The sequence below is a fragment of the Emys orbicularis genome, chromosome 2, assembly GCF_028017835.1.
Source record: "Emys orbicularis isolate rEmyOrb1 chromosome 2, rEmyOrb1.hap1, whole genome shotgun sequence".
NCBI lineage: Eukaryota > Metazoa > Chordata > Testudines > Emydidae > Emys > Emys orbicularis.
Genome location: NC_088684.1, coordinates 78,069,168 through 78,094,464, shown reverse-complemented (window position 1 = coordinate 78,094,464; position 25,297 = coordinate 78,069,168).

Below are 25,297 nucleotides of genomic sequence, written 5' to 3'. Positions count from 1 at the left end.
CTGGGACCAGAGTACTTCAGCACTTGGATCCCCATTTAAGATCTTCCAAAACCATTTCACTAATAAGAGACATTGAAACTCAGAGACCATAATCAGACTTTTGAAAGAGGGAAGCAAAGGGTTTTTGATCCTTGGCCATAAACTCTGGAACAATTTTGTCAATACTATGAGAACATGTACTACCTAGAGACTCTGGTCAAACCCCAGGTCTTTGCCAAAGCCTACCCACAATAACCAAATCTTGGATGGAAAATCCAAACCCAAGCTATCAAAACCTAGTAAAGAGAGAACAGAGACCTCTTTGGTTTTGAATCATAAGCTTCTTTGGTGTACTTCAGCATTTAAGTGCTACACTCAATGGCACTCCCTAAATGCCATAGAAAACATTGCATTGTTTTACAAAACAAGTCCTGTCCCCTAAGCTATCTGTTCATATTGGACATTTATTTCAGTTGATAAACCCATTGTATATCTGTGAAAAGTATGGCTTCCCATTCCTTTTTATTGCTACCATTTGGTGATTCATTGTTTATAATTGCTCCCTTGGCAGACTGTACTGATAGATGGATTTCAGCTAAGCTGCTTGTAGCGCCCAACAACATGAAATCTACTGAACACAAACTATGATGGCAGACTTATTAAAACTGCTATAGCTAAATACTGCCCAAGCCATTCTGTCAGATTCACAGGCAACTGTGTATGGTCATATTCTTGATGAGCCAATGTAATCTCTTTGGGTAAATTATGAGTCCAATCCTCTCCTGAGTAGCTCAGCAGGCCTTTTGTCACTTGACTCTAAAAAGGAAACATATAACAGTTCTGTAGATTTAGTCCCATGGAAAAAAATATTTTTATGATGAAAAGCACCATAAAGTCCTTAAAGAGCTGTTGTAAATATTGTCCTTGCCAATAAACTTGAGTAATGTAGTTAAGATTGCATTAGTTTTATTTATTTTCTACACATTGTAACATGCATGGAGGAGGAATATATTCTTCCTTTCTGAAAGTTCACCTTCATTCTCTTTATTAGAACAGGTGTTATAACTTAAAAATAGGCAACATGTTGTTGAAGCTTGTGATGACAATGATTTATGCCATCAGCCATTTTCTAGGATTAAAAATAATGTGCTAAACTATTGATAAAAAATCAGCAAAAAGGGTCATTAGAAATATTTTTTATGTTCTGACAAGACATTTCCTTGAGATGAATTATTTTCATGTTTAAAAGAATCTTCTTGATTTACTTTTTTATATATTGCTGAACCAAGGGACTCTTGGCATAGACTTAAGGCTGATTACAAAAAAAAAAAAAAAAACACCTTTGAAGATAATGCTCTTGTTTTTAATGTCTGCCATTTACCATTGGCTTTGATACATCAATGTTTATTTTAGGATTACAAAATTATATCACACTTTAAGGACTAGCAGAGATTCTGAAATAGCAAATATAACTTTACCTAAAGAAACAAAAAAAAATCTGATTCAAAGGACATGAAAATTCGATTAGGGATTTTTTAAAGGGGGGGGGAGAAGGCTGATGGCTGAGATGAGTCATATGCTAAAATTCCATTTATGTGGAGATGTTCAACTAATCTTTTTTTTTTTTTTTACATTGTTCAAATTGACTTAATTATACAATTGAAGGCCCATCTCTAGTTATTTTGAAGCTTAGTTAAATTTACCATTGGCATTAAGGCTCATCATAAACAGTTGCCAAACCCTAGAATATTCTGGCATAATATTAATGTCATATTTCAAAATTGCAAAAAGTGTTACTTTGAGTGGAAAGTTAAATGGCCAAAACCACATTAAAAAAAGGAGATTTTTAAAATAACCTGGATACATTTGCTTCATGATTTGAAATTAGACAGGAACAAAATGCAATCCTTTAAAATAAATAGCAATCAGATGTAGAAGGAGTTCTGCCTTTTTTTTAAAAGCAGCTACTTCAGATTCCCAATTCTATAGCACTGGGTTGTGAAGAGATGGAAGATGATAGATTGTTGTAAATTGTGCACAGCTTCTTATATCTCTGTCTACATTTTTAAGGTTCTAAACAATTACTCAGTTTCTGACTCCTGGCTGCCTGCAGTCTATTATTTCCTAATCCAAACCATGACTATGCAGCAGGAGAGTAGAACATGTTGATGCATGTAGAACATGGTGATGCACACACAGTTTCTTCTCCTCCAGTCTTTACGGGATGGGATTATGATTTCTGGAGGAATAAAAGAACAAGCACATGACATGAGTCTGATAAAGAATGTGTGACAAACTGGGTGGGCTACAGATCTGTGTACTCCAAATACTGAAGTGCTATCCTTGTTTTCTGAAAAAGATAATTGTTATATGGACTGCTGGAGTGGCAGTTACATAATAGTTCCAAAGTAGACTATTATATAGCTTGTTGTCTGCCTTTTCAAATGCTTAATCTTTGTTTCTTCTCTTCCTATATTTTCTGTCATCTGGGTACTAATGTGTTTTCCTTTTTCCCCTCTCCCCTCAATCTCTATTGTTTACTACCATTTGTTTCATTTAATCTCATCTTCCCTTGGCACTGCCAGCTAATAGCTGGCATTTATAGTGCTGGAGCTCTCTTCATTCTGGAATCAACTGATATCATTGGCCACTATGTAACAAAAACAACAGCCAAGATAAAGTGGATAGATATGGTTGGATGATATTGTCCAGAAAGGCACTTAAATTATTATAGCTCTTTGTTTAGTGTACAACTTGCAGCAGTGCCAATTTCTTTTCCTGGCCATGAACTATGACCTTTGGGGAACTGCCCAGGTAAGAACAAATATCCATCTGTGCCATTAAAGTCATTTAAAAGTCCAAAGAGATAAGATGAGACTTATGTAAAATAGATTAATAATGAGTGAAGAAAAATAAATACAGATTCTCTCCAAACTGTACTCTCCAGATATAAAAACTAGGATTACCTGGAGAAAATACTCCTTTTCTTCATGTAAGCCCTGAAATGGAGTGTGCGGTGAAGCCATGTTGAAAAGATGATTTTCTGTACGCTTAATAATGTTCAATCTCCTCCAGGGCTATATACCTAAATTTCTCATCTTTCACTGAACAAAGGCCTGCTATCAAAGAACTAGTGAGATACCAGGTCACAGGTACTGTGAATGTTGTATCCCCAAGGGCTCTGCTCCTTTTCCCCCTCTAGGAATCATTATTAGTCCACTGTTTCCCAGATTCCTTTTCATTACACAAAGTAGCATCCACTTTTTCAAAAGCTATTAGAAAACTAGGATTTTTGTCTTATTAAAGCACTATTAAATCACTTACTGTCTGTTTTTCCTCTTATAGTAAAAGTCTATTTTAATTCTTTCTGAGTTACTGTACCATTACCTATAGAGGATGGGCTGTTACGAACCAAGCTGGTACAGATAGGAGCAACTTTTACAATCATGCCTTAGATAATCCTTTTCAGCAGGGATACACCAAGATGTAAGCTATGATGGACCAGTATCCATCAAGATTTCTGTGGGTATGCGGAGTTAGCTTTAATTTCTTCAATTGTTGAATTGATTGCCAGACGCTGGGAATGAGCGACAAAGGGTGGTGATGATTGATGATTACCTTTTCTGTTCATTCCCTCTAGGATACCTGGCAGTGGGTACTGTCAGAATACAGGATACTGAGCTAGACAGACCATTGGGCTGACCCAGTATGGCCATTCTTATGTTCTCATGAGAGGTCCAGAGGACCCCACTAGTGGAGATTGCTGAAGGGTTTCACTGAATCAGTGTATCTTTTACCTGGGCCATGCCTCACCCTGGCTAGCAGCACACACCTTTGAGTTGCAGCTATGTTCCACAGCTGCAGTTTCCCGAGTGGCTTTTCTGTCTCAAAGCTTCTGTCCCTTGGGTTCTGCCAGTAGAAACCCCAGCTGAATTTGGCCCACAAAGCCATGGGGATTGAAAAAATTGGACATGTGACATCACAAAATTCTGCCATTCATCTTAGTGTCTTTTAAAATATTCCCTAACCAAAGGAATCCGCCTTGATTTGTTGGTTGTTTTTATTTTATTTGCTTTCACATTTGTGAAATGATGTAAAAAAAAATCCATTAGTTTTACTCCCAAGTCAGTGAACTAACATTCCATCATTACCCTGCTATTATTTCCCCAAAAGGTACTCTAATAAATTCAGACTGTGTCTTTGTAGCATCACACATCATGTTCCATAGTTTTTCTTTATGAATTGGCATCAGTTGAGTGTTGTTTCTGCATTAAGGGACAACATGTCCTGCATTATTCTGTCATAATAGCCTGTTATGTGATGGGCATGTTGTGAAAGATGATGCCAAAGGCTAAGTGCCGAATAGAAATCAGAGAAGTGTGTTCTAGGCAAAACAATGTACACCCATGCAGTACCTTACTGCAATTATGGAACATATTTGTTTTATTAATGATATTTTAATGGCTCTAAGTGGGAACAAAAGGTGTAGGAATGACAGCCCTAGCAACTGAAGTCTTGTTTGTTCACAAAACAGGAACATCAAAGGCAATAGCAATGCAAACTTCTCCAGACAGATGTTCCATGATGTCACAACCCAGATGTGGCTTTAGCATATGGGTCGTTCTGATTCTTTGCCAATTTAGTGTTTGACATACATCCCCCTGCAATGAATGGGAGCCTACTATGGTTGTGTTTTTGTCCTTTGAACTGAATTGTCCTTATTGACAATGAATAAGCCTCACCAACAGGTTTCACAGAGTACAGGAAAAAAGCTTGGCATCATTAGCATCATTGGTTTCAAAAGCAAACATAAAGATAATTAAAATTATTTTAATTTTTCCTGAATTAGTTTTATGTTGCTAGTCAGATGCAATAGCTACAGAGCTATTGCATAGCTATATGACACATTAGTATTAAGTATGATTGAATGGCAATCTGTTGGTACAATCCAAAACTCCCATTGATTTGAATGGAAGCAGAATTAAGCCTTATAGCTGGAAAATGTATTTTTAAATGTTGAGTTGCCCGTTTAAGACCACTTGGACCATATCTGTCTGTCAGGGTTTTACAAAGTCCCAGAACCCCTCCATACCTGCTTCTGGGTTGGATTGCCTATCCTCAGGATTGGTTAAATTGCTGTGGAGTGAGCACAGGGGGTACCAGAGCTAAGATGCCTCTTACGCTTGTACAGGATGTCATGACTTGGCACATGACCTTTACTACTGATTGCAATACCACTATCATATGATGCAGAAAGAAAATTCAGCAAGCATACAAATAAAGATGTTTCTCACTTCTATGCTTTTCTTTCCACCCAAGTAAGGTAACTAGTGATTCCTTGCAAGGACTTGAAAAGCAAATAACTGTACAGCATTGTGAAGACAAAAAAAGTCTAGTTTTATTATTTATGCCACTGTATCAATAATCTCTTCTGTCCCATTTAAATGTATTTTTATATATCAAATCATCACTTTATCTCAACCCTCCAATACGCTGTACATTTGCATGTATGTGTTTGTTTGGGTATGTGTATTTGCAGGGTTATTTTTAATTGCTTTAAGGTAAAGATATGTTTTCTGTTCAGACAATTGGATGTTTGCATTTTATTGTTCCTTAAAGTGTCTCAAAATTCCTGAGAGGTACTTAACAAACACCTGGGGGGCTTAACTTACTTTAAAAAATAATCTTGAGGAAACAGCTGCAAGTGCATTAAGACATCTTTGTGCAATGGCCTCAACTAGGACCAGTAATAATAATTTGTTGACAGAAAATCTATAACACATATTAGGCCGGTTTCAGTTCCACCAGTTAAAAACAACAATCCCACTCTTGTGCCTTTCACAACTTGAGTCACACAGACCAGAACAAAACTCCAAGAGCAGAGTTTGTCTTAAAGACTTTCCTCATAAGAACTTACAAACAAAAGGTTTAACATTTAGCATCCATCCAAACTAAGCTTTACTAGTTCTATAAACAGTATTGATTTCCCTCAGATTCTTAAATATTTAATTCAAATGTTATTTGTCCTGTGAAAATTAAGTATCAGAGTTGATCCGTATTTTCAGTTTACAACACTGAAGTCCATAGGTTAACATACTAAGCAAACTGCAAACTCTGAACTTTTTATTTGTTTTGTAAATGATAGAAAAGGCAGCTATTTAATTTTTACATCACGTTGCTGCAGCAAATCACAACACAATAATTTTTGTTCTTGGTGGAATCTAAATTAGTAGCTCTGCATTGCAGCTATATTCAATAGCATGTTTATATTGCGTTCTGAGCCTGAAATAAAAGCCTAGGGTGTGATTTCAATGTCTTCATTTAATTGCATAACTAGAGGACCCTGCAGGGGAAAAAAACAACCAATTTCTCTAAGCCTTTCCAATAGCAAGTTACTAGGGCACAAAGAAAGGGTTTTTCTCCTGAGAGAAAGCCAACAGAAATATGAATATGTAAAAGTACATTTCCAAAACATAAAGTGGTTTGGGGGTTTACGTCCGTGAATTTAATGGATCAACCACTGTTCTTATTTAATTTAGAACCGGATACATATTAGCAGTATTCTACGTAGGCTAATTTATAAACTATTAATGGCTGAATTTGCATTGTCATCCAGAAGAAAAAAGACACAGTAAACACATAGGTCTCTCCTTCTCCAGACACTGAGCTATTCTTTAATTAAATACTGTTTATGATTCCATATATTGGATTTATAGAGGTTTGCCTGGGCACTGTAGTGGAGTAATCACATGTTAAATTTATCATGGTTTGATTTATCTGAGGTATACATGCACAGTGGCTATTTGATGCTCTTATCCTCTTGCAGTGCCATGTAACCTTGGTACAACATATGGACATATATAGCTTTAATTTTGCCAATAGACACTAGCAGGTGCAGTAAAAAAAAAAACAGAACAAAAATATACTGGATTGATTTTCAATGGCCATGTGTTTTAGTTTCCATTTTTTTTTAAATAATTTTGTATTTGTATTTCAGTGATGCCTGGTGCTCCAGCTGAGACTGGGCCCTCATTTTTCTAGGTACTGTCTATAAGAAGAGATGGTCCATGACCCAAAGACTTTGCAATCTAAATAGACAGGCCAGGTAAATGGGTGTGAGGAAGGAAGGATTGTTATCCCCATTCCTCCCTGCAAGGTATCAAATGATGGACTCAGACATGATAAACATAATAAAATAACTCCAATAAAATTGTCTTCACAGACTTGATTGTTCCTACTGCATGTCTCCTTAGAGAGCACTTCAAGTTATTACAGTCTAAAAGAAGGCAACATGTTCACACACAAAGTTGCTCTACTCCCGAGGAAGTCAATGGCAAAAAGCTTCCATAAAGACAACTGGGCTCCAAACTATCCACAGCAAAAGTCATTATTAGCTTTATATAACTTGTCACAGTCACTGGGGGAGCTGTGCCTGAGACCCCTTTTTGTCCCTCTCAAGTGCACCCCCCCCCCCAGGTGACAGGCCTGGCTCCAGCACCACTTGCAAGGGTGGCACTGTGTGGTTCAACCACTCTTAGACTGGCCCTTTGGGCCACAGCGCCCCCTCACCCACATTTCCCCAGTTGTTAACATGACAGACCTTCATGAGTTTGCACCTGAAAGCCCTTTTCCTCCAGGAGCCCATGACAATGGCTAACTAAAGTGACCCAGAAACAGCTGCTTCAAAACAAAGTATTATTTATTAGAGCTGGTTAGGAATGAAACTTTGGTTGGAACATGCTGATTTGTTGAAACCAAATCTTTCCATGGAAACGTATTGGTTTTAACAAAAAAATTGTTGTTTCTCAGGTCCAGGATGGAATTGCTGGTCAAAGAGAGAGAGACCCCAAAATAGCTAACAGTCCCTTGAATCAGGCATGTGATGTGAGCTTGGCTCTTGTATGCAAGATAAGTGACCTAACCAGTGGGCTATTGGCTATTATTCTGGCATGGTGTGCTCTCTCTCCTGCGCTCACTCATTTCTGAGAATGAGGCTGTGTTTGGCATGTGCTGTGTGCACTAGTTGAGTTTCTGATAGTTTGGTTTTAGGGGTGTCAGGGCCGGCTCCAGGCACTGGCCCAGCAAGCAGGTGCTTGGGGAGGCCAAGGGGATGGAGCGGCACGTCGGGCTGTTCCGCGGCAATTTGGCGGAGGGTACCTCTCGGAGGGAAGCACCTGCTGCCGAATTCCCGCCGAAGAAGAAAGCAGCGCGGTGGAGCTGCCGCCGGAGTGCCGCTGATCACAGTTGCGATCGCGGCTTTTTTTTTTTTTTTTTTTTTCCGCTGCTTAGGGCGGCAAAAACCCTGGAGCCGGTCCTGAGGGGTGTTGTTGGTTACCCCCTTTTTTCCATGCAGGGTGGTGAGGGGGTTACTCCATGGGGTCCACTTCAGATGGTTTGACCCACGAGCATGGGGTTCGGTGTGTACCTGCTGTCTCTTGCATTGTGGAGGATGTGCTTCTGAGTGCAAATAAAGTTGTTGGCTATGCTAATAGAAACTGCCTCTCAAACAAATAAATCTATACTGGTTTCCCTGGCCCAGGAAACCCTTTGTGAATTATTTGTACAGGAGGGACTCTGGATCAATGAGTCTTTTGTTCAAGTTTTTCCCTTGTTTCTTTCTTCTGCTAAAGTAGTTTTTTCTGATGTCCCCATTTCCTTCACAATGAGACTCTGGTGTCTGATCTCTCCCATTATAGGAAGGTAGTTTCTTCTGTTAGGATGATTCTGTTTGGCTGAAAGAACATGAATGGGAGTCACGTTAGATCATTCCAGCACTAGGTTTATTTGGTTCTAACTAACCCTGACCAGCCCGTTAACTTGGTTGTAAAGCACCACATAGCTGGGACAGATTATACAGTATTTGCTACCTCTGAAAACTTGAAATGTTTCCTGTCTGATGAACCCTGCTCATTCTGCAGTGATGTTGCTGGGTCCCAACCTGGGGCTGCGCTGCCTATCCCTCCTTGGAAAATAAATATGCCAGCTACTCCCACTGAATCTCTCTCCTTCAGGACTGATGAGAATGTTACAATGGTGGCTCAATGTTCTTCTGAGCTGGGGATCCTGAGGGAGACTAAGGGGACAATGATATTCTCTGGCTCCTCACTGGTTCCTGATGTCCCAGCCAGTCAGCTACATAGGAAGGGTGGGTACAGTGTGAAGGAGATTAACAACTTTTTGGATAGCACCAAAAGGGAAATGGGGACTATTTCCTGATGTATGGTGCTTTCTTCACTCAGCTGCCCTTGTCTTGAGAGATACCTGGGTTGATTGTAGGAAACATTTCCATCTCAAAAAGTGGTTGAGCAAGGTGAGGCAGCATGCAGGGAATGTTCAAGATATATAGGCCTCCCCATGGCTCATTTTTTTCAAAGTACTTCCACTTTTCATTGTTTCGCTCTGCTGCTTGGCTTTCTCCTGCTAGTCTCTATGGTGCTGCTCAACTTTGGCTCTCTAAGTATTAATGGGTGCCAAGATGGTCATAAAACAGCACAGCTCTTTGAATTTCTCAGACAAAAACAGGCTGATTTTGCAAGAGACACACTCAGACACTGATGATTGGGGAACCAATTGAAAGTAGGGGAAGCTTTCTTGAGCCATGGCTCCAATATCATTGCTGGGGTAGCTGTTCTCTTTCCCGCGGATGTAGGGGAATCTTTTCTGTGAAGAAGGGCCAGCTCCTCCAGATGAAAATATGTATTGGCACCATTGTTTTTAATCTCTTTACTGTGTATACCCCTACTCTGGGATGAGATCATGTTTCCTTTCTACAGACACTTGCCCATGCTGGCCTTGGCTGTTACCCAGATACTACTATTGTCCTGAGAGGGGATTTCAATTGCATTATAGATTATGTTTTAGACAGGAACCATGAGGAGCCACACCCTCAGTTAGGCAGGGAACTGTATTGTCTCCTGCAGACCTTTGGGCTAGTATATATTTGGAGATTCTCTCACCCCACTATGAAGGTCTGTGTGAATATGTTTGTTCAGTCTTCCATTGCTTCCACTCACTTGTCTGATCATCACTATATTTCTGTCAGTGTATCTCTCCTTCTTCCTGCTTGTGCTTCCAACTGGCACTTCAATGCCAAATTATTACAGGACTTGAATTTCACCCAGAAATTTCCTGTGTTTTGGGAGTTTTGGCGGCAGCACAAGCCCTGGTATGAGTCCCTGAGACGGTGGTGGGATGTCAGAAAGGTTGAGATCCAACTGTTCTGCCAACAATATACCAGGTCTTCCATGTGGTCTTTGCATCCGGCCATGAGTGCCCTGGAACGAGACATCTTGGGCCTTTGTGGCAACTTTGTGAAAAGCCCAGTGCAGACTCAGAAAACCTTAACTGAAAAGTGCCTGCTCCTGAGATGTTTGTTGGAAGAGAAGGTACAAAGAGCCCTAGTTTGGGACCATTTTACTCAGCTGCATGAAACTGACATTCCGACAAAGTTCCTTTTTGGGTTGGAGAAAGGGTCTATGGACTGTCAGCAGATTTTTTTTACCTACTTTTGCCGGATGGCCATCTGATAGCTGACCCTCCTGAGATCTGGAAAGCAGCTGTTTCTTTTTACAGAATTCTGTTTCACCTGTTTTTAGTGCCTAAAGATTAATGAGGGACTTAGGGTATGTCTACACCACGAAATTAGGTCGAATTTATAGAAGCCGGTTTTATAGAAATCGGTTGTATGCAGCCGATTGTGTGTGTCCCCACATAAAATGCTCTAAGTGCATGAAGTCGGTGGACCGCGTCCACAGTACCGAGGCTAGCGTCGACTTCCGGCGCATTGCACTATGGGTAGCTATCCCACAGTTCCCGCAGTCTCCGGCACCCATTGGAATTATGGGTTGAGATCGCAATGCCCGAATGATGCAAAACAGTGCCGCGGGGGGTTCTGGGTACATTGCGTCAGGCCCCTCCCCCTCCGTCACAGCAACGGCAGACAATAGATTCGCGCCTTTTTACCTGGGTTACCTGTGCAGACAACATACCACGGCAAGCATGGAGCCCGCTCAGCTCAGCTCACCGTCACCATATGTCATCCGGGTGCCGGCAGATGTGGGACTGCATTGCTACACAGCAGCAGCAGCTAACTGCCTTTTGGCGGTAGACGGTGCAGCATGACTGGTAGCCTTCATCGGCGATCTGGGTGCTGGTAGCTGTGGGGCTGGCAGCCGTAGGGCTGCATTGCACCAGCCCCTTACCTTTTGCCTTTTGGCAGTAGATGGTTTATTATGACTGGTAACCGTCCTCGTCGTACAGCCGTGGCCATCAATCATTGGCACCTGGACAGACATGCTCTGTCCTATCGAACTGTCTTGACGATGATGGCTATCAGTCGTAGTATACTATTTTCTGCCAAGTATTGTCTGCTAAGCACCCAGAAGAGGCCGAGGGCGATCTGGGTGCTGGCAGACATGTGGCTGGCAGACGTGGGGCTACATTGCTACACAGCATCAACCCCTTGCCTTTTGGCAGTAAATAGTATATTATGATTGGTATCCGTCATCATCATACTGCCAAGCGCCCAGTATTTGCTGCCAAGCACCCAGAAAATGCCGAGGGCTATCAGTCATGCTGCACCGTCGTCTTAAGATGTAAAAAATAGATTTGTTCTGTATTCATTTCCTTCCCCCCTCCCTCCGTCAAATCAATGGCCCGCTAAACCCAGGCTTAGGAGTTCAATCTCGGGGGGGGGGGGCATTCTGTGTGACAGTTGTTTGTATTTCTCCCTGATGCACAGCCACCTTTCTTGATTTTAATTCCCTGTACCTGTACGCCATGTCGTCACTCGCCCCTCCCTCCCTCCCTCCCTCTCTCCTTCCCCTGGTCCTTCAGATACTAGTTTCGCGCCTTTTTTCAGACCAGACGCCATAGCTAGCACTGGGATCATGGAGCCCGCTCAGATCACCGCGGCAATTATGAGCACTATGAACACCACGCGCATTGTCCTGGAGTATATGCAGAGCCAGGACATGCCAAAGCAAAACCAGGACCAGCCGAGGAGGAGGCGATTGCAGCGCGGCGACGAGAGTGATGAGGAAATGGACATGGACCTAGACCTCTCACAAGGCACAGGCCCCAGCAATGTGGAAATCATGGTGTTCCTGGGGCAGGTTCATGCCGTGGAACGCCGATTCTGGGCCCGGGAAACAAGCACAGACTGGTGGGACCACATCGTGCTGCAGGTGTGGGACGATTCCCAGTGGCTGCGAAACTTTTGCATGCGTAAGGGCACTTTCATGGAACTTTGTGACTTGCTTTCCCCTGCCCTGAAGCGCCAGAATACCAGGATGAGAGCAGCCCTCACAGTTGAGAAGCAAGTGGCGATAGCCCTGTGGAAGCTTGCAACGCCAGACAGCTACCGGTCAGTCGGGAATCAATTTGGAGTGGGCAAATCTACTGTGTGGGCTGCTGTGATCCAAGTTGCCAGGGCAATGAGAGACCTGGTGATATCAAGGGTAGTGACTCTGGGAAATGTGCAGGACATAGTGGATGGCTTTGCTGCAATGGGATTCCCAAACTGAGGTGGGGCGATAGACGGAACCCATATCCCTATCTTGGCACTGGAGCACCAAGCCACCGAGTACATAAACCGCAAGGGGTACTTTTCAATGCTGCTGCAAGCCCTGGTGGATCACAAGGGACGTTTCACCGACATCAACGTGGGCTGGCCGGGAAGGGTACATGATGCTTGCGTCTTCAGGCACTCTGTTCTGTTTCGAAAGCTGGAGGAAGGGACTTTCTTCCCGGACCAGAAAATAACCGTTGGGGATGTTGAAATGCCTATCGTGATCCTTGGGGACCCAGCCTACCCCTTAATGCCATGGCTCATGAAGCCGTACACAGGCAGCCTGGACAGGAGTCAGGACCTGTTCAACTACAGGCTGAGCAAGTGCCGAATGGTGGTGGAATGTGCATTTGGGCGTTTAAAAGCGCGCTGGCGCAGCTTACTGACTCGCTCAGACCTTAGCGAAAAGAATATCCCCATTGTTATTGCTGCTTGCTGTGCGCTCCACAATATCTGTGAGAGTAAGGGGGAGACATTTATGGCGGGGTGGGAGGTAGAGGCAAATCGCCTGGCCGCTGATTATGCGCAGCCAGACACCAGGTCGGTTAGAGCAGCACAGCAGGGCATGGTACGCATCAGAGAAGCTTTGAAAACTAGTTTTGTGACTGGCCAGGCTACGGTGTGAAACTTCTGTTTGTTTCTCCTTGATGAACCCTCCACCCCCCCCCACCCGGTTCACTCTACTTCCCTGTAAACCAACCACCCCACCCTTCCCTCCCCCCTTTGAGCACCGCTTGCAGAGGCAATAAAGTCATTGTTACTTCACATTCATGCATTCTTTATTAATTCATCACACAACTAGGGGGATAATTGCAAAGGTAGCCCGGGATGGGTGGGGGAGGAGGGAAGGAAAAGGACACACTGCAGTTTAAAACTTTAAAACTTTAACACTTATTGCTCGGGAAATCATCTAGGGTGGAGTGACTGGGTGGCCGGAGGCCCCCCCACCGTGTTCTTGGGCGTCTGGGTGAGGAGGCAATGGGACTTGGGGAGGAGGGCTGTTGGTTACACAGGGGCTGTAGCGGCGGTCTCTGCTCCTGCTGCCTTTCCTGCAGCTCAACCATACGCAGGAGCATATCAGTTTGATGCTCCAGCAGCCGGAGCATCGACTCTTGCCTTCTGTGTGCAAGCTGACGCCACCTCTCCTCTTCAGCCCGCGATTCAGCATGCAACCTCTCCTCTTCAGCCCGCGATTCAGCACGCCACCTCTCCTCTCGCTCATATTGGGCTTTTCTAAAATCAGTAATTGACTGCCTCCACGCATTCTGCTGTGCTCTGTCAGCGTGGGAGGCAATCTGTAGTTCAGTAAACATTTCATCACGCGTCCTTCGCTTCCGATTTCGAATATTCACTAGCCTCTGTGAAGGAGAAACATTTGCAGCTGGTGGAGGAGAAGGGAGAGGTGGTTAAAAAAGATACATTTTAGAGAACAATGGGTACACTCTTTCACATTAAATTTTGCTGTTCACATCACACAGCACATGTGCTTTCGTTACAAGGTCACATTTTCCCTCTTATATTGAGGGCCTGCCGGTTTGGTGTGAGAGATCACTCACGCAGTGCCAGGCCACAGATTTCAGCTTGCAGGCAACCATGGTAAGACACAGTCTTTTGGCTTTTTTAACCTTGTTAACATGTGGGGATGGTTTAAAACAGTACTGCTCTCATTAACCATACCAAGCACCCGTTGGGTTGGCCATTTAAAATGGGTTTGCAATGTAAAAGGAGGGGCTGCGGTTTCAGGGTTAACGTGCAGCACAAACCCAACTAATTCCCCTCCCCCACACACCCAATTCTCTGGGATGATCACTTCACCCCTCCCCCCCACCGCGTGGCTAACAGCGGGGAATATTTCTGTTCAGCAGAGCAGGAAGGGGCACCTCTGAATGTCCCCTTAATAAAATTGCCCCATTTCAACCAGATGACTGTGAATGATATCACTCTCCTGAGGATAACAAAGAGCGATAAGGAATGGATGTTGTCTGCATGCCAGCAAACACCGGGACCATACGCTGCCATGCTTTGTTATGCAATGATTCCGACTACGTGCTACTGGCCTGGCGTGGTAAAGTGTCCTACCATGGCGGACGGGATAAGGCAGCCCTCCCCAGAAACCTTTTGCAAAGGCTTTGGGAGTACATGAAGGAGAGCTTTCTGGAGATGTCCCTGGAGGATTTCCGCTCCATCCCCATACACGTTAACAGACTTTTCCAGTAGCTGTACTGGCCGCGATTGCCAGGGCAAATTAATCATTAATCATTAAACACGCTTGCTTTTAAACCATGTGTAATATTTACAAAGGTACACTCACCAGAGGTCCCCTGTGTGCCCACAGGGTCTTGGGTGAGTTCGGGGGTTACTGGTTCCAGGTCCAGGGTGATAAACATATCCTGGCTGTTGGGGAAACCGGTTTCTCCGCTTCCTTGCTGCTGTGAGCTATTTACATTATCTTCATCCTCATCTTCCTCGTACCCCGAACCCGCTTCCCTGTGTGTTTCTCCAGTGAGGGACTCATAGCACACGGTTGGGGTAGTGGTGGCTGCACCCCCTAGAATGGCATGCAGCTCCGCGTAGAAGCGGCATGTTTGCGGCTCAGCCCCGGACCTTCCGTTTGCTTCTCTGGCTTTGTGGTAGGCTTGCCTTAGCTCCTTAATTTTCACGCGGCACTGCTGGGGTCCCTGTTATGGCCTCTGTCCTTCATGGCCTTGGAGACCTTTTCTAATATTTTGCCATTTCGTTTACTGCTTCGGAGTTCAGCCAGCACTGATTCATCTCCCCATATGGCGAGCAGATCCCGTACCTCCCGTTCTGTCCATGCTGGAGCTCTTTTGCGATCCTGGGACTCCATCACGGTTACCTGTGCTGATGAGCTGCGTGGTCACCTGTGCTCTCCACGCTGAGCAAACAGGAAATGAAATTCAAAAGTTCGCGGGGCTTTTCCTGTCTACCTGGCCAGTGCATCTGAGTTGAGAGTGCTGTCCAGAGCGGTCACAATGAAGCACTGTGGGATAGCTCCCGGAGGCCAATAACGTCGAATTCCGTCCACACTAACCCAATTCCGACCCCCTAAGGCCGATTTTATCGCTAATCCCCTCGTCGGAGGTGGAGTAAAGAAACCGGTTTAAAGGGCCCTTTAAGTCGAAAGAAAGGGCTTCGTCGTGTGAACGTGTCCAGGCTAAATTTGAATTAACGCGGCTAAAGTCGACCTAAACTCGTAGTGTAGACCAGGCCTTAGTCACCACTTCCCAGCCTGCAGAGGCATTTGTCAGGGATGTGCTGTGTCTGGAATGCTGCATGTTCTTAGTTCGGAACCATTTCTGTACATCCTCAGAAGCTGTCTGACTGGCCTTTCTGTTTCAGCAGAGCTGGATGCTTTCCCAGTTCGTCTGATGGCCGATGCCATCAGTTTTTCTCATGTCTGAAAGTCATGGGCAGGCACTTTGTGCTTGTTTACAAGCGTATGAGCAGGTGTCTTCTCTGCCCTCATTAACTGGGCTAAGAGCAATTCGATCTTACTGAGCTCCTGGCAGTGTAGTGGTCCCACCTTTGTTGCCCCAACAGTTGCAATGGGGCACCTCTGGGATTGTGGTATTGGGGAGGGTCTTTTTTGGATCTGAACAAATATATGCCAAGGAACTGAGAGGGAGCTGAGGTGAAGACGCAAGGCAACCTGCGGAAGTGGCATCTAGCTCCTTCCTGGACTCCATTTTCAGGGACAAGTTCTGATCACCAACAACCTTATGGTCTCAATGGTGTGGCAGTGGCTAGTGTGTCTGGACACCCCCTCACACACCCTTTTGGACCTCAGATTCAGAGGCATATTAACCATTTTTTTAATAGTCACTGCTGGTTGCACCCTGCTTTGCTGTTCCTGCCATTAGATGAAGGGGTCTGGAGCTCATTGATTTATTCAGCAAAGTGGTGGCCTTTCACCTCCGGTCTGCTCAGTGGTTGCCATACTCTGACTCCCTGCTGGCCTGGAAACCCATATCCTTCTCTCTCTTCCATCATGCTGTGAGGGAGGAGTTTTGACTCTCACCTATTTTTGTGGGCACAAAGTCTAGATTTGCCTCCATTCTATAATGGTCTTTTTAATGCCTGGCAACTTCTGTGAAGTGTGCAACTGGTCCAGGCATTTTCTAGTTTATAGGTCTTGGAAGAGCAGCTGGTTTTTAACCCACTTTTTCCTGCTGAAGCTCTCTCCTCCAAGATCCTGTTTCCTACTTTTACTCAGGCTGGGTTGACCAAGCTGTCTCACCTGATTGTTCTTAGATGGCCAAGCTAGAAGTCAGTGACAGCTCTTGCTGTTCAGACCAGGATCCGGTTTCTGAGTTTTTTGGATAAGGTCCTCTCTGAATTCCAGGCAGCGCTCCCTCAGCAGACTGCTCAGAAACTTTGCAGAAAGTTTTTGCAGGGCTTGTTCTTCCAAGGGGGAATCCAGGCAGATGATTGTCCTAGAAGGGTTTGGTGAATGTTCCTTTTGAAACCATGACCAAGAAGTAGCTGTATGGTATGTGTGTCAAGGTATGGCATTAAGCCACCCTTTAGGATCTCCATGATATAGCCTGGAGGATGCCTCTGTCTCTGGGTGACTCTGTGTCCCTAGCCTGGGTGACGTTGTACAAACCTACCCTTCCCAAGCAATCCTGTGACTTGTAGTGGATGGTCCTGCACAGGATTGCAGCAACCAATCATTTTGTGCACCATATGACCCTGGGGTGTCTGCGCAGTGCCGCTTTTGTTCAGCTTCATACACGGTGTTTCATTTTTTCCCTACATTGCTCCCATTTCATTCCTCTTTGTGGTTTTTTGGAGCAGCTTTTCAGCCATTTGGGACTGGTTTTCTCCAAGCCCCTGCTTGTATCCTGTATCAAGTGAGATACAGTGCTTGCATTCAGCCAGTTTCCTGCCTGACTAACTTTTTGCTCGGTCAGGTAAAACTAGCCATTTTGAAATATCATCAGAACAGAATGGCCAAGGTAGAGCAGTGTGATGTTCTAGGGCTGTTCTGAGCACTGACTGTGGCCAAGCTGCAGATTGATTACACTTTTCATAAATTGACTTACAAACTGGACACTTTTGGGTTGACTTGGTGTGCTAACAATATTTTGAGTGAACTTGGTGATGATGATGCTTTAGTGATCCATGTTTAACGTTTGCTTAAGACAAGTTTCGCTTTATTTAATTCATCTTTTTGTGTATATACTGTAATGTTATAATTAATAGCTTTTACCGTGATTTTATGTAAATAAAGGTGTTTCATCTCTCGCTCTCCCTCTCTCAGGATTGTGGGAGTGAGGCTGAGAGAGGGTGTGCTTTGGTGTTCTCTGTTTCTTTCTGTGAGGAAAATGAGATTGGGGGGGGGGAGTTATGTATGTCTGTGTAGTTTTTTGGTTTGTTGTGGGTTTAATTTCAGGATTTCTTTTGTTTTAGCAGGCTTTTGTCTCTCTCTGGGCTGGGCTGGCCACCCCAGGGGGACAGACATCTCAGTTTATTGTGGGTTCTGAGGGTTTGACCTATGGCCATGGATTGTGGATTTTACCTCCTGCCTCTGCCTCTGTGGAGGAGTGTGTTCTAGCAGTAGGGAAGTAGATTGGGTTTAAAAATGTGACGTATGCCTCCCACATGAGCAAGGCTGTTGTTGTGTGTGTTGCCATACTTAGCCTTGTTGAGCAGGTGGTTTGTGGAGCAGACTGTTGGGGGTGTTTTTGTCCCTGCAGTGTTTCTCTCAAGACTGGCGGTTAAAGTCACTACCTTTAACGTGCCTCCTTTTTTAGGAAATGAGCAGCTGGCTAGGGACCTGGTGAGTTATGGTAAGATCAATAGCCCTATTAGGAGGATTCCTTTGGGCTAGTAAGCAGGTATATATATTAAAGAATGCTTCCAAAGTTTCAAAAATTTCCATGAAGTATAAGATTGGGGAACGTGACCACATTGTGTTTTGTACCACTGAGGACATGTTTTCATTGTAAGAGTCTAACCCATCTGTGCCCTCAAGAGGCAGGCTGCCTCTGGGAATGTTGACCTTGTGCCTGGGAATGTGGGGGTTTCTGAAAGTAAAGCAAAGGGAGGGGTATCTATGGCAAAGCCTGGGTCCAACAGGCTACAGATGTCTTTAGTGATGTTGGTTCTGGGAGGTGTTGATGCCCTCTTTATGATCTGGTGGAAATGGTATTACTGGTTCTGTGGCTCCTGACTCAGTGGCCTCTTGGCCTGACCCTGTCACTATAACATCCATGACTTTGGCTGAAGATTCTGGCCCCAAAGCAAAAAAGGCCATTGAAGGTGGAGGGAGCGCCAGTTTCTGAGGGTGCTATGAAGTGAGCTAGTTGGGTCACTGAAGTTGAGAAGCACGCTGTTGAAGGTGCTGCTAAGGGTGGTTCATTGGTTGGGGGCATGGAGAATTCTCAAATATTAGTTTTGCCCTCTAGGTCCCAGCAGTCCCCTCCCTCCCATCTCTTTGAGTTCCCCCCACCCTCACCCCTCAAGGTCAGTACTGACTCTGTCTGAGGAAATGTTGGGAATTAATGGATCTAGGAAAATTTGGTGGATTTTGTTTGAGGTTTGGGGGAGATTGTCTCTTTTTCTTATTTTTCTTTTTTTCTGATGAGTACTGATATGATGGATAATTTTGTGTGTGGCTCTCTGAATGTGAATGGGTGCAGGGACATTAAAAAAAACCACACACATATGATTCTTTCTGAGTACCCATCCCAGCAAAAGGTGGACATTTAATTTTTGCAAGAGACAAACACAGATGCAGGCAAACAAACCGATTCACTTGCTTATTGGAGATGGGAAGTTTTTCTGAGTCATTGTTCCACTGCAAGCACAGGAGTTGTGATTCTCTTTACAGACAGGGTGAAGCCTGATTTGGTGGTTACTCAGGAAGTTGTTCCAGGATGTTTATTGTTGGTTTGAACTACTTTTGAGCAGTATCATCTCTTTTTATTAATGTCTATGCTCTTACTGTAGGAAAAGACAGGGTGCATTTTTTCATCAAGTTCAACGCAATATTAAAGGCGCTTGTAGAGCAGGGCATTAACACGCAGTACATCAGTTTGTTGAAGGAAGCGAATACTGGATGTACAACATACATTACTCTCCTCGAAACTCCCCTCCGCATCCCAATCGAGAAAGGTGTAAAGCAAGGAGATACGATTTCACCGAAACTATTTACCGCCTGCCTCGAAATGGTTATGAACAAGATCAATTGGAGGAGTGGTGTTAACACAAATGGAGAACGATTATCTCATCTCAGATTCACGGACGACATCGTAGTACCAACCAACTGCAGAGCATGCTACGAAGACTCCACAAGAAAAGCAGTCAAGTCGGTCTGAAAATGAACCGCTGCAAAACTAAATTCATGCGATAAAACGTCTTACAAAAAGCCCGAATAACGGTAACAGGAGAAGAAATTGAAGAAGTGGAACAATTCATATATTTGGGCCAAGAAGTTAATATGCACCAAGACGTGAACGGAGATCTCTCACGAAGGATTTGGGCAGGATGGTGTGCGTTTAATTCCATCAAGGACATCCTCAAAGGAAAAATCAACAAGACCACACATACAAATATCTTCAATTCAACAGTGCTGCCAGCCATGCTGTATGGCAGTAAAACGTGGGCACTGACGAAGAGAGAAGAACAGTGGCTGTCGGTAGCTGAAAGGGCAATGGAATGAGCTATGTTGGGAATTCCCCTTCTGGATCGTATCCCAAATGAAATGATTAGAGAACGCAGCAGTGTGAAAGATATTGTCGTGGAAAGCAGATATAATAAGACACGATGGGCGGGCCACATAGCACGGCTCACAGACAATAGATGGACCGCAATCATTACTGAGTGGTACCCGTGAGAATAGAAAAGACCACCTGGTCGGCCTCCAAGAAGATGGGAAGATGACATTGTTAAAGGTTTAGGACAAACATGGAGAAGAAAGGCAAGAATGCGAGAAGAATGGCGGATGTGTTGTGATCGGCGCAGTCTTAATGACAGCTGAAGACCGATCGATCCAGATGATCCAGGTGCATTTTTTCACAGCTTGGGTGCTCTTTTGACAATTTCATAACAAGTGATGTTTTAATTTTGGGGGGCACTTTTAATTGTACTCTTAATGAGAAATTGGATAGGAATCATTTGAAACTGTATCCATGGTCTGCTCAGTGTCTTGCAACTCTTTTACAGGCTCCTGACCTGACTGATGTGTGATGACATTTTCACCCTTTTGTGCTACTGTACACCTGGTTGGGTGCTAGTGCCAGCTCTCTCTATGACCTATTTGGACCATTTTAATGTATTTACTCATTTTGTCTCATTTGCTTTCTAGTTGTATGGTCCCTGGGATTTCAGGTCATGGTTTGGTTTTATTTGTGCTCTCTTCCTTCTATTCAAGACCGTATGCCATACTGGCATTTTAACACTTGCCTTTTATAGGATGTTTGCTTTCAGGATTAGGCACTTTGCTGTGAATCTTTTTTCCCTTAGACCTGTATGCTGCAGAGCCTCTGTTCATCTGAGATGAGGCAGCTCCTTGAGGATTTTCCTAGGATTTCAACATTGGAAGTGGACAGACTTGAACAGGGCCTGACATTCAGAACTGATTTCTGATCTATATGGCTTTGTTCCAGGGAAGGCACCTGGTACTGATGGTTTGCCAATTGAATTTTATAAGGCCTTTTGGACCCTTCTTGGGTTTGACTTGTTCAAGGCTTTTCAATAGAGCATCAGAGAGAAGATATTGCCACCCACTTGTCATTGAGCAGTCCTTACCCTGTTGCCTAAGAAGGGGGACCTTGAGGAGGTGAAGAATTGGAGACGTGTGTCCCTACTTTGCTCTGACTATAAACTTTTTTCAAAAGCCTTTGAAAATAGACTGAAAACTCTGATTGGTTCAGTCATGCACCCTGATCAGACCTATTGTGTCCCCAACAGGCCCATTTTTATCACCTTTTCCTGTTGTGGGATGCAGTTTTGGCCTCAAATATTTGATTTTCACATTGGGTTGATTTTCCTTGATCAAGAGAAGGCTTTTGATCATGTAGATCATAGATATTTGTTTTGCACTCTTTGGGCTTTTGGGCCCAGGTTTGTCTCCTACATACAGTTACTTTATAATGATACACATAGTCTACTTAAAGTAAATGGTGTTTTGAGCACCCCCTTTCTGTAGTGGAATTAGATAGGGTTGTTCCCTGTCTCGGTTATTGTATGATCTTTCTATCAAGCATCTGTTATGCATGTTGTGAAAGTGCCTTTCTGGCCTTTCTCTCCTTATTCCAGCTTGTACTCCAGCAGAAGTCTCTGCATATGCTGACAATGTAACTGTGTTAATTACCCATGACTGTGATGTTGAGGTTTTGACAATGTCAGAACTCTTATCCAACAAGGTCCCAAATCCCAGGTTTCAGCCCAAGCCCAGATGTCTACACTGTAGTTTTATAGCCCTGCAGCCCAAACCCCATGAGACCAAGTCAGCTGACCTGGGCCGGCTGCAGGTGTTTTATTGCAGTGTAGACATACCCTAGGAGTCTTGTCTCTTCCCTTATTACAGCAGGTGTAACAAAACTGGTTCATTTAATTGATTTTACTAATTTTACATGGGCCTCAGCAGATATCTTGGCTGTCAAGCTTGGTTTTCATTCTGTTTGCTGGGTTTCTCTCAGAAGGGGAATCAGCCCTTTCTAGGGACAGTGTTGCCAGTCTGAGCATTTGCCTCCTTCAGTGAACCATTCCTGATTATACTAACATTTCTGTTTTCTTATGTGTTGTTTCTACTATGGATTGGGCTGCTGATAAGCCTGGCAGTTTGCTTACCATCAGTGGGTCCTCTGAATTTACTTTTAATAACTTAGGCCATAAGTCATTGTATATGCTTGTGATAAAGATTCTTCATTTTTGAATGTTTGCTGATTATCCCGGTATGGCATGTAGAAGAAAGCTACAGGTGACGGACTCCAGTCAGCCTAGATTGCTGTATACAAGTCCCTGATTGCAAAGGGGATGGGTGATCTCTAATGGAGAATTTTTCATGGGATTATTGCCATGAATGTGTTTGTGCATAATCTGACTCCTCGGGTGTCCGTGTTGTGATTTTGTGACAAGAAGAAGACTGCTTTTCATATGTTTCTAACTTGTTCCAGGTTACAGCCACTAATTGTTTTATTTCAGGTTATTTTTCAGTTATTGTCTCTTGATTTTTCTCTTACTGTATTTATTTCTTAAGAATAGGGTCACAAGTAGACCTGTGGTATGCCTTGCAAGCTTTATTTTGGGTCAGGTAAAGATGGGCATTTTAAAAAGTAGACTATGTAAATTAGTGCCATGGTTGCTGATGTTCTTTGGCTTGTTAGATTTTTAGTGGTTCTACGCCTTCATTTGCAGTTTAGACAAACTCATAAGTGATTTGGATCGATTTATTCAGTGGTGGGCTATTGGAAATCTATTGCGTACTGCTCAGGATGAGCAATTATTTCTGAATTTGTCCTTTATTTTCATATTTTTACTGTGTTTCTGTACTAATTTTATTAAAAGTGTTTTAAAAGTCAGTTTCCATCTCTCTCGTGTTTGTTCACCAAAAAATCCAAAAGTTCTAGTTTTTGTTCTGATGAGGAAAAGAAACAAAGGTCAACACCTCCATTTTTTTTTCAAACCAGAATTCTTGTTTCCCAGCCAGCCCCGATATTGGTTCATCCAAAGTTACATAGCCAGCAGTGCAAAGGGTAAAAACAATAAAGGCCTATATGCTTATTTCCCTTTACCAAAACCTTAATCTTTCCCTACCAATTTTGACAGTTTCTCTCAGCCCAGTTAACCCCATCTCTGGCTGGAACAGACACAGCATGCTGTCTGACTGACAGACAGAGACAGACAGAGTGTGTGCGCATAGGTCAGGAACGGCGAACCGCAGCCACTGGGAGCTGCGGGCAGCCGTGCCAGCGGCTGGTCAATGTAAACAAACTGTCTCGCGGCCCACTAGCGGATTACCCTGACAGGGTAGACTGGAAGATCTAATACAGGGGTAGGCAACCTATGGCACACGTGCCGAAGGTGGCACATGAGCTGATTTTCAGTGGCACTCACACTGCCCAGGTCCTGGCCACCGGTCTGGGGGGCTCTGCATTTTAATTTAATTTTAAATGAAGTTTCTTAAACATTTTGAAACCTTATTTACTTTACATACAACAATAGTTTAGTTATATATCATAGACTTATAGAAAGAGACCTTCTAAAAAGGTTAAAATGTATTACTGGCACGCGAAACCATAAATTAGAGTGAATAAATGAAGACTCGGCACACCACTTCTGAAAGGTTGCCAACCCCTGATCTAATACATGATGGAGATTTTAATCTCCTTTTTCTCATACATGGATAGAAGTTACATTTCAGCCCTAGTTATTTTGTAAATAGTGTTAGGTTTTGTTGTATTGATTTTATTTTGTCTATTATGTGTATTATTAAAGCAGTATAAATCTCACATGCATGCACTAACTATAGCCTCATAGGAATGATTAGCTAAGTATTGACTAACCATAGCAACTAGGGGGCATATGCTAGTATCTTTTAGTAAATATTAACCCTTTTAGTCCTTTTCTTTTTGTATATTTGATTCATTTACATATCAACTATTCTTTAGAATCTTCAGGATAGTAACAAAGGCTACGTTGAATTCTAAGGCCGGAACACTGCTCCTTGAGTGGTAAGTAACCCTATTCAGGAATTCTGTGTGTTAGACTGTTTCTAGTAATCCATGGCATGTCCATGTTTATAAACCTTCAGATATTCTTGGGAATCATTCCCTTAAAATTATTATATATCTATATCTATCTAGCTAGCTAGCTATATAATGCTTACATAAGCACATATAAACCCAGAAAACTGACAAGGAATTATTGTTACTGCAGATAGGGAAGAATGACTATGGGGAAGAAAGATCCACTGAAAGATATTATCTTGAAAAATTCTTAGTCCTCTCAGCTGTAAATAATTATGCCTCCACACATAAATCAGGTAATGAGAATGTACAGAAATGACATCAGAACTTGTTTCTTTTGCCAAAGAGGATCTCTTTGTTTGAAAACCCCCTATATAATGACACTGGTATTGGAATTTAGTTGCGGAATGAAACTGAGCCTCCCTCCAGTTGCAGTGAAAAAGAGGCCCAGAGCCAGCTCTTTATTGTACTTCAAAGGTTGGTAATGTATCTAGTCTTTCTGTATAGTGCGGTACTAATCTCTGATTGATAATCAGAAGCGGATATCCTAAAGCTATAGTAATATTCTAATATCCTAAAACTATAGTAAGCAGTCTGCCATTTGACTATCTTGAGTCATCATTAACTCTGACACGCAACATATCCTAAATTCAGATTTGGGAAGCATACTATCAGATTAGCTAAAGCCAGGCATTAACTTCCCCATTCTTTCCCCAATAACCACTGGGATTCCCTATGATAGCACCTTAACCTTGCCATAGTTTCATTTCCTGTTGGTTTACCTCTTACAACCTCTTTTGAATTAATTCTATGCCTTCAGTAAGGATATTATCACACAGGTATACTGTGCTGCTTATATCTATTAAAAAAAAACACTCAATTCTCATTCTCCACATAGCTGCACACTATTTTCTTCAAATGTAATTGACAGGAGGCAGATGGAAAGTTTGACGCTATAGTAAGCAGTCTGTTTTAGGTAGAGGGAAACAAAGAAAAGTAAGTCAAAAATTCAAATCAGGGTAATTCAGTAACA